Source organism: Idiotropiscis lumnitzeri, chromosome 7 (assembly GCF_059441095.1).
Source record: "Idiotropiscis lumnitzeri isolate Australia: NSW breed Sydney's pygmy pipehorse chromosome 7, RoL_Ilum_1.0, whole genome shotgun sequence".
In the NCBI taxonomy this organism is placed as follows: domain Eukaryota; kingdom Metazoa; phylum Chordata; class Actinopteri; order Syngnathiformes; family Syngnathidae; genus Idiotropiscis; species Idiotropiscis lumnitzeri.
The window spans coordinates 1,668,045-1,684,634 of record NC_142397.1 but is presented as its reverse complement, the minus strand read 5'-3'; the positions used below and the strand labels follow the sequence as shown (position 1 = coordinate 1,684,634).

The window sequence follows — 16,590 nt, the reverse complement described above, 5'->3', positions numbered from 1 at the left end:
CCTAAATAATTGCTTTCTAAAAGTCGACACACACACACACACACTCGGCGAAAAGACGCAGCGAGCTGCTGCCTGCTGGCGGAGGCAATGACGACGATCTCGGTACGAGCGTTCCGCGAGACGTCTGGCAGCTTGGAAAAAAGTTCGAAAGAAGAAGCATCGCAAGGTTCAGTAGATTCGCACTGTTTGTGTTCAGCATGACTGGGGTTGTCCAGCCTCATCCCAACTCCGACCTGGATGTTCCGGTCAGTAAATCCGCCACATCGCAACTGTTTCCATTTCCTCTCCCGGCGTGCTTGCTCAAGATGCTGACACGGAGTGCTCTATTAGCAGTGAAGCGTGTTTAGACGAGTGTGAACCTACTCCCATTTCTTTCCTTTTGACCTGTGTGCCTCCCCGGGCAGTGAAAAAAATAAATACTATCGGGGAAAAAAAGGGCAAATGCGGCGCGGACGTGTTTCTAAATCATTTCAACAGCTCCCTTGAGGCGGCTGCGCTCACCAAGCCAAGACAATCTAACGACACCCAAATACAAATAATGAACGCTCCCTCACGTATGGCGGTAGATTTATGACACAATTAAGTAAGCGTAATGTCAAATACCGGGAACGAAAACATGTTTTGTACATACCAAAATGAGTTTCGCGTGTACAAGACCCACCACGCGTTCGCACAAAATAGGTTTTACGCCTACGGTTTCTCTCTCCTCTACGCGTGCAAAATGCTGATTGACGCTAGACAACTGTGCCACAATTATTACACGATTATTAACCAATCAGAGGTCGGACACTAGGGCTAACGCTGATTGGCTGCTTACTGGCCAATCACATTTTACAACAGTACGACGTCCGGGAAGACTCCAACACAAACAGTCGATAGAAGGGTCTTCTGCATTCTAACACGCGATTTTTATTGTTTTAGTAATAATTAAAAAAAAAAAATCCACAAATCACATTCTCCCGAAAGAGAGAGATGAATGGTGATTGTGATTAGCAAATACTAACATCCAATACGGTGAATTGGACTAAAACTCGAGTCAGGCAGGGATCGAAGAATAAATCATTTTGCAAAGAGCTGCCTTTTCTTGAGTTTGGGTCTTGATAGCTATTTTCCATGTTCGCTGAGCCATCAAATGACAGCTATTATGAATCGTCCGGTTCATCGGGTGCAAATTCATCGGCGTCCAATTGCGAGCGTCTCAGCTGTCACACGGAGGGGTCGATTTGTCTTTCTGTCCGTCCACCTTCACCCTTTAAAAAAATGTTTTTTTTGGGGTTTTTTTAAACGCTTCACTCGGCTTTTAATGCTTTTCTACCCAGACCGACGCCGCCTTGGGCTTGATGTGTCGCTATTATCCATCGAGTCGCCATTGCGGAGGACGTCTAGTTTGACATTAACAAAGTAAAACCTTAAACTCAGTGGTGGATTCCGGGCTCCCTGTGTGTTCCGCAAGAGTCAACCCACGGAAAACAAGTGACCCGACTATGACGGGGACCCCCCCCCCCCATGCGGATTAATGTTAGCAGCAAAGGCCACTGGTAAAACGCGGCAGATTTGATATTTGATCGCTGAGTCGTGAAGAAAGTGAGCAGCGGTAATGGACAAATGGAAATTCACACACTTTGCAGGACTTCACACCAGGATAAGCGCAGGCGGCTTAAGGAAGTCAAGAAAGACTTTTTTAGGACCCTTTTTAAGCGCTCACATTAGCAAAATGTGAGCACATTGCAAATCGCTCGCTGAGCCAAGAAAATACACAAATTGCAACGTAGACGAAGTCATGGCTCAAAATAATCTGCTCACGCTTCGAACCTTGACTTACGAGATCCATTCAATTCCATGAGAACGTTCGCAACTCAAATCACTGATCAGAAATCATCATTAATCAAGTTTAAATATAGGAAAAAATATATTTAGTTATTTTTAATGGAAAAATTGGAATCGACTTATTATCCTGGAGGAAAAAATGGTTAAAACCAACAAAATAATGTAAAGAATAATTGATGTTAAAAGTTTACTCAGTAGATGAGCAAACATTAACTTTGAGTTTAGTTTGCAGTGGCCTTCGGCGAGCGAGTTAAGTGAGCGGGGATTCCACATTTCTGGTTTCTTCTTCACTCCTCCGGGTTTCTCTCTAATGAGGAGAAGCAGTCAAGTCCACTGGAAACGGCCACCTCGTCGAGCTCGCCGTTAATCTTTCACCGGCGCTTTGTGAGCCATATTTGCATTTGGAGCGTCGGCTGCAAAACTCACATGACCTCACCTGCCGTCAAAGCAAATCTTCCCATCTCATGCCGACGACATTCATTTGTAGTAGACGGTATTTGATCTCATTTACACGTAGGGCGAGGGTCCAGAAAAGGTGTGAGCACAACTTTGAGTTCTTCTAAACGGCACTCTCGTATTTTCTGAACTATAGAGAAAGAAAAATCCACAGAAAAGCCGCACCCGCGTATTAGCCGCATGGTTCAAAATCGAGGAAAAACGTTGCGGCTTATAGTCCATAAAATACCGTACTTGTTTGTCTTCATGGCCCTGCGATTGGCTGGCAACCAGTCGAGGGTGTACCCCACCTCTTCCCCAAAAGATAAACTCCAGCTATGAAAAATGGACCGATTCTAACTCCAGTCGGTTTCATACCCCGGAAATTCTTTTTAACTCTTGAAAAAAAAAAAATGTTGACCTGCAGCATAGGAGGAGAGCCCAAAGCACAAAGTAACACGGCCCTGCGTGTTCCTCATGCACCTTAACCTTAATCTGCCTTGTTGTTAAGCACCCCCCCCCCCAGCACAAAAGTGCAGAGCGTGAACTCCGTGCACTAACACGGTGGGCGGATGACGAGCGACAGAATCCTTTAGAGAGCGGGCCAAAGAATGCGGGGTCCCGGGCCGTGCCAGCTCGGAGCCCCCCCAGCCCCCCTCCCCTCAAAGCCAGGCTCCCTCCCTCGCCCCAACCACTTAGCAGACGCTCCTTATTTGGTCATGGTCGAGCATCCCCGACGGACCTTTCGTCTGGCCGTTGGTCGGGCGGGCTGATTGGGCCGGATAAATTGGGACGGCGGCTGAACAGAAACAATACGTCTAAAAATACTGAACGTTCAAATGGCGTTCGCATGCTTACAAGTTGCCGTGACAGGTGATAAATAGTCGAGTGCGACGCGTGAATGCCGATGCGCGCCACTGATGGAGGAAGTGTAAACACGCCTGGCGACGAAGGCCGACGTTTTAGTTGACGGAGAAATTGCCTGAGGATGATGAAGGATGCTCATGACGTGAGCCTTCCATGCCAATCGAGACGCGCTGCAATTTCTATGCCACTGGATTGAGTCACATGACTCGCGTGTGTATATATATATATATAGTGTGTGTATTCTGGTTAATTTTACATTTGTGGAATATGAAATGAGCATAAAAATTCATCCTTTTTGAGCCCTGATTGGAAGAACTTCTTTGATTAGATAATTTGAATGTCATTTCTTTAGCTGGATGTTTAAAAGTGCAATAATATCGATGGCGCTGTAGTCGATATCGATATCGCATATGGCATGTTTCCCCCCCAATATCGTGCAGCGCAAGAAAAAACATGAATTACAAGATTTCAATTCATTTAACTTTTTACTGCCATTGACGGTTGAAGACGTCAAAGATCCATTTAGATTTTATTTGGCGGGTAGTGAATGAGTTAAATGAGACAAAATTAGAAGCATGTTGGCCAAATTGCGCAGGATTGAATCCTTCTTGAATGTGGGCGGAGCCAAGAGTCTAACTTTAATAAACATTGCGCAGCTCAGCCACCATTCATCGCTGCTGAAGGCTTTCCTTCCAATTGCCTGGCTTTATGACTTAATGAATGTCGTAAAAATAGCCCAGCATGACAAGAAAGCGCACGGAGCTCACACAAGGTGCCGTACTTTTTGCTTCATTTCTAACCCATGAAATCATCACGTATGGCCGCCCGGAGAATTTATTCTTCACCTTTATCGTGGTATGTAGTAATAATAGTAAGTCTAAATTCCAATTGAAATCAAATCCATACTAACTGCCGCTAATCCCAGCCTAGGCTATATTTTGACGGAATGTTTTGATTCAATAAAGCACCAGACCGCGCGCGCATGCCTTTCAGCATTCTAATTAAGGTGGAGGGGGATAAGATAATCCTGTTGAATGAAAGCAAGAGAGAGACGGAGCTATATGGTCTAATCACCCCGAGCCTTGTATCGGCGAGAATGAGAGGGGAGTCGAAAAGATTTCCAATTGCAATCATTTCAGGCAGCCCAAACCCCCTTTTTCCAGCATCCAGCGCGGCGTGCCGTAAAGAGCGCACGGGGGCCCCCAAAGCGATCTGCTCACTCCCAGGCGGCCCTGGAGGTCCTTGAGGCGCCTCGGAACAAAAAAGGTAAGGTCAGGGAGGCATGCGAGGCTTAGAGGGAGCGGGGCGAGTTCTTTGAGATTAACATGTGAGGCGCCGCAGTGGAGGTGCTTTGGCCCCTCCGTACATGAGAAGGATGATAGAAGGATCATAAAAAGCACAAGCGCTATAAAGAGGCTCTATTCTTCGTGACCGCTGCAAGTCGGGCCGGGGCGAGGTCTAAATGTGCGCAGGGGCAGGCTAGACCATGGTTTGATATTTTTGTAGAGTGGTGCAAGTGGACGGGGGCGCGTTTAAAAAAAAGGCATGTTGTGCCGTTGTGGGTGTGGACACAGCCGACTTGATTGGCCGGCAATTGAAGCGGCGCATCGAGGCGCGCAGGGTACGATTTGTAAAGGAGTTGCAGTTGTGAAGTGGCATCTGGAGTGGACGCTGCCTTCCGCTCCGATTGTACATGCGTTTGGCAATCACGTTCATAAAAAAAGATTAGATTAGAGCAACAACCATTTACGCAGGTTTTCCGCATAAAAATATGTCAAACCACACCGACAATCAGCCACAGCTCACGCCCAGACACTCACGCGGACTCACCGACGTCACATGACCGCCCCACCGCTTGACATTACACACAGACCATAACACCACTTGCAGTATTTCCGATACATGAGGTCAAACCATTAAAAGAAAATAAAATAAAATATATCAATAATATATATAATTTTTTTAATTTATTTTTTTTTTTTCAATGGCTTTCCCATATTATGTATTTTCACCAATTGGACGTGCGGCTCTGGAACATCTCTAGCACGTACTTTCAAAACAGCTCCATTAATTAAGGTAAATCCTTATTTAATTTATACACCCCTGTTGCCATTAAACCTGGCAACCGTAACGATTCCCGCAGCAGATTCTACTAGTGCCCGTTCTTTAGAGTTTCCAGGATGAAAAAGTTGAAGCCCTTGACTGAGCACAGCAGTCGGAAGGAAATTCCCAAGGCTCTTATTTCAAACGGGCCTCCTTTATGTGTGTCCTAGGAGACTTCCGAGGCAAGGGAAACGGTGTACGAGGGCGATTGTAAGGAAAGGTCGACCCGTCCTGGCACTCCGTGGCTGCCTCGGAATGGCCTAATTTGTCTTCTCAAAGAATTCGCACCAAATAAAAGTCAGGAAAGTTCTGAGGCTGCTTGTCAGGTCATCGAGGAAACACGAGACGTCGATTTAGCCGAACGCTTCGACAGACATGAAAACAGCGCCGAGGCGTATTCTTGCGCTCGCGACTTCACGCCAACACACGGCGGGATTTCACGCTTGATCCCAATCGCGCTTGCCTGCGAGCGATTGTTGTGAGGAATAATTCACAGCACCTCGGGGGGATGATGCGAGTCGACGGGCGCAAATGCTGCCTTGCTGATTCGCAGCCAGGAGCGCAAGATGTTCCTCTCTAAGTAGGCGAGCTGACGAGTCGAGCCCTGTGATGAGTACATCGTTAGAGTACATTAGGTTCAGATATGAGCGGACGGATTCCAAAGTAATATCCTGCTTTTAGGTCCGCGCGTCGACGTGGAAGCGAACTAATCCCCGTTTAGGAGGCGCAAAGATCAAATCGTCAGCGTCAGCTTTCAGATGGCGCTTTTGAATCATTTGTATTCCCCCCGCACCTTGACTGCAGAAACTCGTGTTCGGCGGGATAATAAGCGAGAAATTAAAACGCGTCCTAATCTCCTGTGTCGCTGTGAACGCATTGATCACTTAGCTGAGTTTCTGCTCGGAAGTTTGGCGAAAGGTTCAGCTCTGTGACTGGTGAGCAGACATCATGAGCGTGACAGAGAGCAATAAAAATCTATTGGACCGCCAACAAGGCGGACAATCTCGTGGAAAAAAAACCAAAAAACATTGCAGATCATGTTGTTCCAGTTCAGTCCTGTAGGTGGCAGTAATATAATTCATTCATCACAGGTGTTTTGCACCGCCAACTATGCTGTACAGAGACCCCATAACATTGGATTGTTTCCCTCCCGCCATTTCTGGAAGGTCTAAGTCAATATGTCCTGAAAAAGTAGCAATCATTTTGTTCTCATTCGAAAAACACAAAAGACTTCTTTACTCAACTAATACAAAAATGCAGACTTCATTGCAAAGTGTATGAATGGACTTCCACTCGGCAGCTCGGGCGAGTGAAAAGAAAAGCAACGACAAGGAGGTACAAGAGGTGGTGTGAGAAAACAAAGCAGCACAAGGAGGCAGCTTGGCAGGACTTGAACAAGATGGCGGCAGGGGGGCCGCTTTTCCTTGACCCCCCCCCCCTCCTCGGGCGCACCATATTTGCTCTGTTGTCAGAGCAAATAATGGCGGACTGTTTGCAGAACGCGGCGACGTGACGCCGTTGAATATAAAAGCGCAACGCGGGCCCCGCAGCGTCCTGAGCGCCATACTAATACCATCCGTTCTCCCGTCCGGGCTTGGAACGCGGAACGTCGGCTTGCATTTCGCCATCGTGACTTGCAAAATGGCGACGAGGAGGGCCAAGGAGCGACAATTCCTGCCTGAAAAGGTAAAGCGCTGTTAAACGACCGGCGACGCTTCTTTGTTTGCGGCCGCTGAAAGGAGGCCTTCGATTGGAACACAAAGCTGGCTGGCGAAGATAAGCCGGCCGCCTCGCATTCATTCAAATGAGCGGGAAAGAACATCTCCAAAGGATTTAGGGGCGTTTTATTGTCTGCTTGTTGTATTATGTGATGCAAGATTAGCAGAGCAAACTCCAAGTCGCAAGACAGACGAGTTCCTAATCCAAACCTTCCGACCCGAACCTCAAGACGGAGCTGTCGTCCTTTGACCAAACCTGACCATGACATCCGGACGTGAGTTTTTCAAGGAGAAAATTTCGTGACGCTTCAGACTTTAGTGGTGGTTGGTGGTCGTGAAGCCTCCCAGACGCCACACGACCCGTCGTTGAGCACGTCACACCACACGGGCTCCGATGCATCAAGACAACTCAAAATCTGCTACGTTTGTCCGCGAAGCGTCTGCCGGCCGAAAATTGACCTACATTGGTGTTATCTGATGTCGGAACCTAAATCTAATCACAACGCTGCGAGCAAAGGGGTGCGAGGGTGCGCAGCAAAACAAACTCTAGGTTGGGAAATTTTCAACCCGAACCCGAATCTCAGTCCCATCGGCTCCTTCCAAATTCAATTCTTCTTTTTTTTTTTTTTTTCCTCGAGTAGCAACAGAATGGACAGCATGTGCACCTTGTTTGCTGATTTAAATTGGAAAATCGGCCCTTCGCTGTGGCCGGTTCAAAGGGTGGAGTGATTAACGTCAATAAATGCGTGTCAAATAACAAGCTGGAGCGACACAACGCACGTTTCAAATGTTTCCGAAAAGCTTTTGGGAGATCACGCCGCACCGTGTGCGTACATGGAATAAAATACACACAAGAAAAGTCTCACGCAGGGACAGCGGAAGCCCAGAGGAACGAAGAATGAGATCAGTTTCGCATTGAAAACGTGCCAGATAGGATTTTTGCTTTTTTTTTTTTTTTTGCGAGAACAAAAGCTCGGCGTAGAAGCGAGGCTGAACGTGAGAGGCGTGCAGACGTTTTGCAGAGTTATTGCCTTATCTGTGAAATTGTACCTCACGCGCCCTCCCCTCTTTGAAGGTATAAGTGCAAATTAAATGCCCCCCCCCTCTATTCCCTCACATGCCCTGAAGGGTAACTTGGCCGAGTGGAAGTGAGCAGCCCCGCTCTGACAGAACTTTTCCCGCCCACGGCTCATTGGCCACCGATAACCTCGTTAGTATGCCACAACAATTATGCTCTCATTAAAACGGCTTCAGGTGACGACTCGGAGAGTTAAGCAGGCAAACACAAGTGCCTTGTTGACACAGACCTGCTGCACGCCTTCTTTTTTTTTCGCTTCCCACACTGCAAATCCTTAAATCGAACTCACTCAACACCAGCAGGGTAAAAAAAAAAAAAATGGATCGTTGACGTCTTTAGCCGTCAATGGCAGTAAATGAGTTAAAGCAAAGTTATGCATATTGTCAAGCATTTTTCAGTGATTTAACACATTTTAAAGAACTGGAATATATTGTTTCACAAGGAAAAAAAAAAGTTTGGATCAAATGTTTTTTTTCCACTTTTTAGTCATCAGTAGTAGAAATGATAAATATGAGTTGGTTTCACCAAAAACACCACTTTCAGGCCAAAAAGTAGAGAAAAACATCTTTTTATGAAAAGAAAACTTGTCAAGCAGGACAGTGACTTGACTTTCATAATTTTATAAAATAAATAAATAAATAGAAGTGAAGAATGCTTGTAAAAAAAAAATTACTGACGGTGGTCAGCTCAATTTTGGAATCAGTTTTTGTCGTCACGTTGCCTTTTAGCAGGCTAATTTTTAACTCGTCACTCTTAGAAGTTGGATAAGCCCAGACATGGTTGAGTTGACATTCTTCTTGTGGGGGAAGGGGACCCAATGGACTCTGGACTCTTTTTCGTACCTCCGCCAAGGAGGACAGGTTTCCCACCTCTGCTTTTTTTTTTTTTTCTTTTTAATGCGCAACTTCCAATTTGACCATTTTGAAGGCTTGAATTGAATTCAGATTTCATTTTTCACATTTAAAACATGGAACACTGGCTTCAAATTTGTTATCACGTCATTCCGCTTCAGGCAATTGTGTTTTTGTTTGTTTAACTAAAAAATGTGACATTGACAAAGTATTAAATGTGATTGAACGAACAAATAAAAACGTCACGTTAAACAGTCTCGGTTTTGAAAATCTCTGAAATGAGCTTCTCTTGAGGGAGTCTGGATAAAAGTGCAGAAACAGACAACTTGCTCAAATATTTGGGGCCACCGAGACAATTGCTTGCTTTCCACGAAAACACACACTTGTTTATACCCACTTGGGAAAAGCAAAAAAAAAAAAGTCTTTTCACGTTCACAATGTCTAGACGAGAAGTAGTCAACAAATACTGTCGTTTATTTCAATAAGTCAAAGGTTGGTCAGGCCACATGCCATCGTATTATTATGTAATATTTAAAAAAAATGGCTTATATGCGGGTGCGCCTTATAGTCGTAGCATTTCTTTGTTTGTGATTTTTTAAATATATATTTTTTTATTACTTTTCTTTTATTATTTATTTTTTTATTTATTTTTTTTTTTTTTTTTTCCTAAAAACGTATTCCGTTTCTCTCCAAATGTGATTGTTGGCATTCGTCCCAAACATATTTCCTATTCGCTGTGACGGTACAACTGGCGGCGACCTCGTGCGAGCAAACCTCACAAACACAAAGAAGGGACCGGTTGACCGCGCACTGAGACGCGGCCATCCCACAACGAGAATATCAAATCTCGTCTGAGTTTGGAAAGGCCCGCTGACTGTTTGAGGGGCGCAGGACTCGCTCGACTCTATTTCGAATTCATCGACTTTTATTCTTTTCATGTTTTCGTGATTCCACACTCTTCGAGTTTGCCTTTTGTCGTAAAGCAGAAAGTCGGCTTGTGAAAACAAAGCGATGAGGGAAAAAAAAAAAACAAAACAGGTATGGTAAGACGTGATTTCTTGTTAACAGTTGAGCCTGGCACTGGACGGACTGACGGCTTGTTGTAATCCGTTTTAAAGCTCTTTGGGCTGTCAAGGCCGTCCAAGTGGATGCATTCATCGGGCTCGGGCTTGATCATCGGCAAACCGAGCACACCGTGCAGGTTAAAAGGAGTTTTTCTTTTTTTTTTTATTAAGACCTTTGCTGCCATCTGTTCTTTAAAAAGCAAGATATCATTTGCGGGCCACGCGCTGCATTTGAACACAAAACATGACTGCCTTTCACTTACGTTGCTCGTCATCAGATGAGAGCTCCTCGGCAAAGTGCGACTGAAAAACGGATTTTTTTTTTTTTTTTTATCAACAATTCCGTTCAGCGGCTCGAATATCCGAACGGTTTTTGAGGCTGTCGCATATTTTTAGACGTGCCGAGAAGTGGGACGCGCGAACAAGCCCGCAGCAGCGCTTTTTTTTTTTTTTTTTATATTTATTTTTTGCTCATGCACAGGTAATGAAAGCGTTGCAGGCGAGCCATCAAACGCATCCAGATGAGGATGAGGATCCCCCGCAGGCCGCCGCTACCCGTCTGATCCTCCATCAGCACGTTGGAGCCGTCCCGGCAGGTGACAGGAAGCGGCTCCACGCCTGGAAAAACCACAAGCGACGGAGCACGTCTATCTTTCATCTCCTCCGACTGCCTTCACCTCCCACGTCTCGGCGAGAGATAGGATTTCTCGTCCGTTGCGCTGACGGAGGAGGAGGTGGGGGGAGGTCTGCACGCAGGATCCCCTCAAAGGGTTTCATCAACACCTTTTATGTGACAAGAGCGGCCCTATCGCAAGGACGCGGCGGATCCGACCGCATCGGGGTCCGCGCCAACACTTTGCTTCCCGCTGCGCAACATTTCTCCCCCTTTGCTCAACTACATTTCCTCGGCTTAGTGAACTTCCCACACGTTTTCGATTGCGTGCGTTTTCCGCCTTACGTCATCGCGCCGCGAATCAAAGCAGAGCACGGCGTGAAATCAGAGACGTTTTTCAATTCAAGTTCAGGGAGACGGGAAGCGGCGAGAGCATCCGATCCGGTTCTGGATTAGGGCAGCCGGCCTCAGCGTGCGTGCACGCGGCCTGTTTTCAATGTTTTATTCATGTCACGTCATCTATTCATATTCCATACAGCTCGTCCGGGTCGGTCGGGGTCAGGGCGAAGATGGAGAAGACTGTCCCTCCAGCCTTAGACTGGATTTACGCCGCAAGTCCAAGCGCTCGATTTTTGATGTCATGCCGACATACGCTGTTTCATGTGAAGGAATGTGACAGAAAAAAATACTCGGCGCAATTGTCGACGATGTAATTGTGTCGATTTGAGAACGATTTGACTAAATCGAATATGCCTGCCAAAAACAACACTGATTGTTCGCAGTCTGATTTTGTGTCAGTCTTTTAAATATAACACTGCAGAATTGTGTGCAAATATTAAAATATATTTAAACGAGGCCTGGCGTTAATAGCAACCAGATGTGAGTAATTACCCCGCCAAAATTTCGTGCATGTGAGAAGAATGCAGAAGTCCTTTTTTATTATTTTTTTAAAATTTTATTTTATTTTATTAAATCACTTCTTATCACTCAGCTCGTGAGCTGGGCAAGTTGCCAGCCAATCACGGGGCACATGTATTCATCCAAACATTGAGATACACACATTGACCCCAATAGACAATTTAGATTCAGATTTAGATTTAGATTTAGATTAAGACGCACTTTTGGAATTTAGGAGGAAGCCGGAGTTCCTGTAAGGACATGCAAACTCCACACAGAAAGGCCGAACCCCAAATTAGAACCTTCTGTGAGGCGCACTCTGATTCCCTGCTATTTTCTCAAAGGCATATCACATCTCTCACGACACTAATTAATGTGTGAATTATTTGTCAAGAGCGGCAACAATTTCTATGGTGCAGAAAAGCGAAGCGACGGGCCGCCCGTTACGATTCCGAGTGTTTGGACACTTCCATCGGTGTCAGAGCGACCCTTTTCACTTGCAACATCCAAAGCGACCGACACAAATGATAATAAAATAAATAATGAGGCCGGATGATTGTGTTGAGAGATTACAAGGAGGGGAAGTGTCGAGTATAACGGGAAGGCTAACGTCGGCGAAAAACTGGCCACGCCCACTCAGCTCCAGGCAACGACCGTGTCACATATTGAGCCATCTAAATCCGAGAAGCCGCAACAGCTGAAGCTCACTTGCAATGCTACGCTTCTTCTTCTGCGATTTCGTCAAATGCAGATAAAGGTCAGCTTTTCGGTTCCGCCAATTTGGAGGGAGAGCCGTGTGAAAAGGGTGGAAAGAAATTCCGTTATCCGCACCTTTAATGGGCTCGTTCACAACCCGCACGCCACGTCTATCAAGCGTTGCTGTGAAGAAAAAAAATAAAAAATGTCACGATGACGACAAACCTGGTGTTGGCTGAAGCGTATTCCACTTGAGCCTTTCCATAACGTGCGATTGTTTTTAACATTTGAGTTTGCCTGAACATGTTTGAAGTGCTCGGATGGCATCCTGTTGCCATGGCAGAACGACAGACACAAAGAAAGAAGACTCCAGGCTGGCCTTGAAGCAAATAACACCCCCACCGCTCCGTTCCCGTTGCTCTTCCGCTTCCCTCCCCCTTCGTCGGAGCTTTTCTTCCAAAGGAGAGGAATTTTCTGCAAAGTCGGCGCTTGAGGAACCTCAGTTCTGCTCGAGCGATAACCTAAGGCGGCGATGACGACACGTATCATCATCATTCGGGGGACAAGCCCCAGCCTGGAGAACTTAAGCCGACGCGCACTGACTTTGGCAAGTTCAAGAAGGAGGACGGCAGGATTTTCCCTGCCGGTGAAACTGAGGGCATTTCAGTTCAAAAGGGGCTGAGAATCTTTTCGGAGTGCCGTGCCCTCGGAAGCAAGAATTTACATTGCTACCTGCATTGCATGAATACAAAAAAGCTACTATTCTAACATCGTGCCTGTCAAATTCTTACGTTTATATAATTGTGAATAATTGTGATGTCATTCGTTTGCAGTCGACAGACGTGACAAAATGGCCGCTCCGCGAGATGGCTAAAAATGGCAGAATTTTGCCGCTTTAACTCATAACCCAAAACATTGTGTTCATCAGAATGTCGTGTTTGGACCTGAATAGAACATACTTTTGGAAAAGGACATTTTGGGGTTGACTTCCTCTTTAATAACGGAGAATGCTGGAACATAAGGTCATCATCATCTTTCTGAATGTCAGTGATTCGAAATGCAGAAAAAAAAAAAGTCATAAAAAGTAAAAAAAAAAAAACGCTCTCGTGACATAATGCATGACGGCAGTTTGAACTTTTGAGGCATAATCGTCCTAGAAAACTCCCGGTGAATACCAAATTCCCACATCCGACTTTTACAGTTGCCGCTGTATAGAACAAATTTTTATTATTATTTTTTTTTCAGACCATCACTCACTTTTATGATTGTGTTTTCTGTTTGCAGTGTTGTTGAACTACACTTGGGAAAAACACGTGTCGGTATGACACAGCGCGCTTGTACACGGTGAAAAAACAAAAAAAAAAAAATACATTGTTAAATGAATACCTCACATTCAATTGCGCAATGTATATCGCGACTTAGCTGTGATGAATAAACATTTCACAGCCCGGTAAACGAATGAAAAGTAAATCTGCGAGAAGCGGAATCATAAAACTAACAGACATCTGCTCTAACGTGAAATTGAAACCTATCACGGAGCCGCCATGATCATCCTTAATTCATAATCGAGCAATAAACCTCTCGCTGAGATGTGCTTTTTTTTGTGTTGTCATAAACAAAAGGGGTTCGTTTCATCTGGAGCGGAGGGAAATGACGTTGTTTGGAGTCTGTTAGACGTTGATCCATTTTTCACGCTCGGGCCGCCGAGCAGCCTGCAAATCACACGCGCGTCAAAGGTGCAATAAAAAAGGAACGAGCTAACAAGGCGGGCCCTCGCGCTCTCGCCAATAAAAGCTGCTGAGACAACAAATGAGTTTTGCGGCTGGAAGATGCACCGGCGCAGCAGCTCGCCATTCCCATATAGAATTGCGTTGATCATCCGATGAGCGATCCGTCGCGAGGAATCTGATCCATTTCATGTTCACGCGAAGCGTCGACGACATATCAGAACAGCGCCCAGCAAGGAGTTCGCTGTCTTGAAAATTGAAAATAAAAGTTGTTTTCTGGAATTGGATGGACTCAACACGGTTAGTGGTTCTCGGAGTGTTACGAGCATTCTATTTTTGCACTTCTGCAGCTGCACCAGCGAAGTAGAAGAAGAAAAAAATGAAGAAGAAGCCACAGCAACAGCAGAAGACAAACGGCTTCAAGGCAACGGTTGGATTTTGTTGTGCTAAATAAACACAACAGGATATCATATCAAGGCTCATTTTCTGTTTTACAATGTCCAGGATTGAAACACGAAACGGGAGATGTCTCAATCCCATTGAATGGAGGCAGTAACACCGCCTCCTGGTGGACGGAGGAGGGATGACCTTTCAACGCGTGAACGTTTCAAACTGCCGAGTGTAAATATCCAAACTACGTGACGATTCTCTGGAAAAAACACGCCTATGTGACCGCACTTTCAACAATTCACAAGCAGAATTGAATATTTACAAATGACAAGTCATGAAAAAAAAAACAACACGTGAAAGTCCCACATATATTTGAGTGAATCATTTTGAGACAAATATCTCCCCATAAATTCAAACAACCAATTCTTTTTGGGAGCTGTTCCTCGGTTTACGACAGAATTCTCATCCTACTGCGGCGCCGTAACCCGCAATTCATCCGCAAGTCGAAACATGCGGTGGCCTTTAACCAACCTGCAATAAGTCATAATTACGGTAAATATTTCTTTGAAAATCACTTTGGTGCCACGAACGCCAAACAAATAAAACGATCCTCCTAACTCTACGTCTTATTCAGAACCTGCGGTGAACAAAGCCGCTGTCAATAAATGTCGCAGCGCTGTCAAAAAGTGAGCAACGTCTAAAACTCCAATTTAGCAACACATCGCCTGCAGTGTCGACCAAACTAACAAGCTTGTAATCCTTTCTTCCTTTAAAGTAAAGCAGCTGTCACGCGGGTACAGCTCTGTAATCATCGTCCCAGATGTTTTAGAAGCAAACACAGAAAAGTGGTGCAGCGGCTGTGTCATTTTCTCGCACGTTTTTTTTTTTTTTTCACGCGTATAATTCCTATCATTGCTGCCAAGGGCGGACGAATGTCACACACATCCCGATAAGAGCCAAGGAGGACAGTTTAATTAATAGTAGCGTCGAGAAGCACAAAAAGAAATGCAGAATCATCACGAACGGGTGCTGGGATGGCGATACAACATTTTTTTTTCTCTTTGGCTTCACACGTTTACAACATGTAAATTCCTGCCCACCCATCATGCTGCTGTGCTCCAGCATGCTAAAGTGAGCCAGATAATCCCCTTCTAACCTTAGGGGGGATTTGACAGGATGGGGGATTTTTAAGTGTGCCACAAGGTGTCACAAGTATTTACACGATTTACAAATTCTCACGGCAAAGCGATGGAAAGCGGAGTGGACACTTCATTAGGTACACTTACGTAAGCTAATCCTCGAGCAAAACGTGTCAATTACGTGGACGTTTGTCAAATATTTCATGTGTGTTAATCATGAAAACAAGGAAAAAAATCACACATGCATGTATGTTTTTTTTTTTAATTTTAAAAAAACTTTTATAACAAAAGAAATGCCAATAATAGGAAGCATCAAATCAGTATTTTCGATGACATTTGGAAATATTTTGACATAAAAGAAATCAAGAATACGAAAGATATTAGGATAGTACAAATAATGTCATTTAAAAAATATTTAAAAATGTTCAATTCATCCATTGCAGCTTTTCGCATTTAGAGCACTCAGATAATATTGAAATGAACAATCTTTATCCACGCAGGTGTCTACAATGAACCACAAAAGCATGTTTAGTGCCTGAGCGGAGATTCAAACCCAGAACTTTTCGACTGCGAGGCAAACATATTAACCACTCCATGCTGTGTATGAAATCAAACATTATCCTGCGATGCACATCGCTAATCGAATTTCACCAAACGTAACCGACGCGTCACCGGCCAAATAAAAAGCGCGTCTGTCATTAATCGCATCTTGGATGCTGACTGATGGGATCGCAGCAGATGAGGATGCAGGTCCAAAACACTTTAGCAGCCCTGTGTGTGTGTGTGTGTGTGTGTGTGTGTTCAAGTAAGCCCCCCTGAATGCAACCTCTTGACGAGTTCCACAGAAGCAACAAGAAACCACAAGTCCTTTTCCCTAAGCAGGATACTTTTATCGCCATTAAGTAGCCTTTCATCACTTCCACATCCTGCTGGGTTGTTGAAAACAGCACAGACCCCCCCTTGCCCCCCCCTCATCATGCCAACACACACACACACACACACGGCAAGAGTTGCCAAGCGGAGGAATTCACGAAAATCTCAGCAAAGTCGCAGGTGGAAAAATAAAGCGCCCCGGTGGGAGTCATTAAGGCGCGTGTAATTCTTGTCTGCCGTGACTCATTCACATATTTGACAGGAGCGACAAATAGCCGCCGCCGCCGTGAGCAGCTGTGCGGAAAATGGACA

At 45.2% G+C, this 16,590-nt stretch overlaps 1 protein-coding gene across 2 annotated transcripts in view; it reads right to left on the bottom strand.

Annotated features, from left to right (window-relative positions):
• Positions 1-16,590, bottom strand: part of LOC148333035 (FRAS1-related extracellular matrix protein 2-like) — a 71,239-nt gene that overhangs the window by 43,321 nt on the left and 11,328 nt on the right. The gene's annotated exons all lie outside the window — the stretch shown is intronic.